Here is a 3,556-nt window from a genome sequence, read left to right on the forward strand (position 1 = left end):
TCTGTCGGTCTCCTCTCTCTGCCTGTCTCTGTCTCTGTCCCCCCCCCCTCTCTCTCTCTCTCTCTGTGTGTGTGTGTGTGTGTGTGTGTGTGTGTGTGTGTGTGTGTGTGTGTGTTCAGGTTTGTTTTGTTCCTTTTTGAGGCAGGATCTCACTCTGTAGCTCTGGCTGACCTGCAATGAGCTAGTGCTCAAATTTGCCAGTGTTGGGATTAGCAGCATGGACCTTTCCTTTCCAGCACACCCATGGCTACACACCATCTCTTTCCTTTCCAGCACACCCATGGCTACACACCATCTCTTTCCTTTCCTTTACCTGCGGGAAGACTTTCTCATTTCTCTTTCATCTCACAATGGACTTTTCATATCTTCCTTCATGATCTGGTTTTCCAAAAGCATTTTTTTTCTGGATGTAATCCTGTTTGTTTGTTTGTTTTTGTTTGTTTGTAAGAAGAGACAGGGAACATAGGCAACATACCAAGACCCTGTCTCAGAAAATAAAATAAAATAGAACAAACTTGGGCATTCTTGCTATGCTATCCAGGCTGTCCACAAACCCCTGGATTCTCCTGCCCTGCCCAGTCTTTCAGGTTAGCTCTGACCACAGGGATATACCACAGTCTCAACTAATCAGTCATACATTTAGAAACAAAAATCTCTGAGACCTATGGAATTTGTCTTTCCTCTGTAAACACAGAGTTTATTGCTTTCGTGCTAGAAAGTCCTTCAACTATCTAGAAATCCTCTTCTGTCTGGTCATATTCAAAAGTGGCAGCTAGGTGTGGTAGTGTAATCCCAGGACTCAAGAGGCCGAGGCAGGAAGATGTCCGATTCCAGGGGAGCCTGAAGTGAGAAGAATTAACTAACTGTTCCATGTGCCTAGCTTCTCCATGGGTGCTGGCGATCCAAACACAGATCCCCTCTGGCTTGCCTAGCAAGTGCTTTGCCAACTGAGTTGGCTCCTCAGTCTTACTTATGTCCTTCGAGGCAAGGTCTCAGCTTAGGCTGACTTTGACCTTGCTGTAAAGTCTGACTTACCGTGTAGCCCGGTCTGTTCCAGAACTTCACATGGAGAACAGGCTGACCTCAGACTCACAGAGATCAATCTGCTTCTGCCTCCAGAGCACTAGAATTAAACATGTGCACCAGCACAGCCAGCAATATTTTTATTCTTTTTTTTTTTTAAAGATTTATTTATTTATTATATGTAAGTACACTGTAGCTGTCTTCAGACACTCCAGAAGAGGGAGTCAGATCTTGTTACAGATGGTTGTGACCACCATGTGGTTGCTGGGATTTGAACTCCGGACCTTCAGAAGAGCAGTCGGGTGCTCTTACCCACTGAGCCATCTCACCAGCCCAATATTTTTATTCTTGATGTAAATCTTTTTGTTGTTGTTGTTTTTCTAGACAGGGTTTCTCTGTGTGTAGCCCTGGCTGTCCTGGAACTGACTCTGTAGACCAGGGTGGGTGGCCTCGAACTCAGAAATCCACCTGCCTCTGCCTCCCGAGTGCTGGGATTAAAGGTGTGCGCCACCATGCCCAGCTTGTTTATATTTCAAATGTTATCCCCTTCCCCCTACACTATCCCCCCTTACCCTGCTTCTATGAGGGAGCTCCCCCACCCACTCCTTCCTCACTGCCCTAGCATTCTCTACACTGGGGCATCAAGCCTTCACAGGACCAAGGGCCTCCCCTCCCCTTGATGCCAGATAAGCCCGACATCTGATTTCTTGGAGCTGGAGATATAAGCAGTTGTGTGCCAGCTGACATGATGCTAGGAACTGAATTCAGGTCTTCTGCAAGAGCATCCAGTGCTCTTAACAGCTCAAGCCCTTCTTCTAGCATCCCAGAATGAATTTCAATTACTTAGCTTCTGAGTTTCCCTGCTCTCCCTATTCCAGCTTCATGTCATCCCTAAGCACCAATCACATCCCATTCACTGCACATACACAGAACTCCTTACTGGACCTCAATCGTACCAGGCTCCTTCACAGCCCCATCTCTTAGAGGGTACTGTTTCCCTTTTCCACAACAACCTCTCATCCATCACACCAGCCCTTTAGAATTCAGTTCAAGAGCCACTTCCTCCAGGAATCCCTTTTCTGGAGCTGAAGGGAAAGCTCTGTGGTTAAGAGCACTGGTTGCCCTTTCAGGGGACCCTGTTCGATGCCCAGCACCCACACAGTGCCTCAAAACTGCCTACAGCTCCAGTTCTAAACAATCCAGTGTCCTCTCTAACCTCCATGAGCAATACATGCACGTCACTCACAGACACAGCAATACATGCACGTCATTCACAGACACACATACAGACAAAAAAACCCTTACTCACCAAATTAAATAAATAAATCTTGGTGGGCAGTGGTGGTGCACACCTTTAATCCCAGTACCCAGGAGACGGAGACAGGCAGATCTTGGTGAGTTCGAGGACAGCCTGGACTACAGAACAAATTCCAAGACAACCAAGGCTACAAAGAGAAACCCTGTGTCAAAAAAAAAACCCAAAAGTATAACTAAATCTTTAAAAAATAAAATTAAAAAGCTAACAAACACCATTGAGTGAGAGAACATTTCATTTATCTCTATATCCATAGAGCCTAGCACACCTAATTGATAATCATAGACAGAAAGGTTGAGGGAAGGAGCCAGGACATGAGAATTAGCTGGGCTCAGGAAGAAGCCTTAGGGAGAATGGCTTAACACGCCATGTCATGCTTTCCCTGGGAGAGGTTGGCCACCAAAGAGCCCATGACAACCCAGTATGGAGGAACCTACTTGAACTCCCACCATCATCACCTGGCCTAGGGCCAACGCTTAATAATACATTCATTTTTTAAAAACTTTATCTGCATTTATTTTATGCTGAATTTATTCCTGTGTCATGAGTTTTTGTTTCTTCAATTTCTTCTGGGATATCTTTTTCTTCTGTGCAAGCTCCTCTTCAGGCTTTGGAACGATCTGTTGCCTCTCAGTGAGGATCATCTCACTGTGGCAGGGGGAGCTCATGGATGGGTTAATCCTGCCATGAGCTCTGTAGGTTCATCGACACATCTTAGGTGCCTTGTTCACCTGGATGTGTTCAATGACTAGAGAATCTACGTCTAAATTCTTAAGTTCAGCACTACTCTCTGCATTTTTAAGCATGTGCAGCAAAAATTCAGCACTCTTTTTTGGCCACCATCCCTGTGTCCAGCCACACTGTTTGGCCTGGGCGCAACTACCGACTCCACCATTATACCGCCGGAATGGCACACATTGCTTCTTTAAAGTGACATCCTTCGGATACTTGGTGGCTTTTCGGATATGCATACCCTTGATGGCCTGGGTGGTTTCCCGGGTGTACTTAAAGTGAACATGAAGGTTTGAACCTTTTGATTTGCATGATTTTTGTGGGGGTTTCTGGGTCAAGAGAGTAGCAAACTATCTTTGCAAGTGACCTGTGAACACAGCAGCTAGTAACTAACACAATCAGCTAGTAACCAACACAATCAGCTAGTAACCAACACAATCAGCTAGTAACCAACACAATCAGCTAGTAACCAACACAATCAGCTAG

The 3,556-nt window shown here is 45.7% G+C and overlaps 1 pseudogene; it reads right to left on the reverse strand.

Moving 5' to 3' along the window:
- Positions 1-2,868: 2,868 nt before the first annotated feature.
- Positions 2,869-3,556, reverse strand: part of LOC110331804 — a 1,965-nt pseudogene continuing 1,277 nt past the window's right edge.

The sequence above is a fragment of the Mus pahari genome, chromosome 14, assembly GCF_900095145.1.
Source record: "Mus pahari chromosome 14, PAHARI_EIJ_v1.1, whole genome shotgun sequence".
Lineage (NCBI taxonomy): Eukaryota > Metazoa > Chordata > Mammalia > Rodentia > Muridae > Mus > Mus pahari.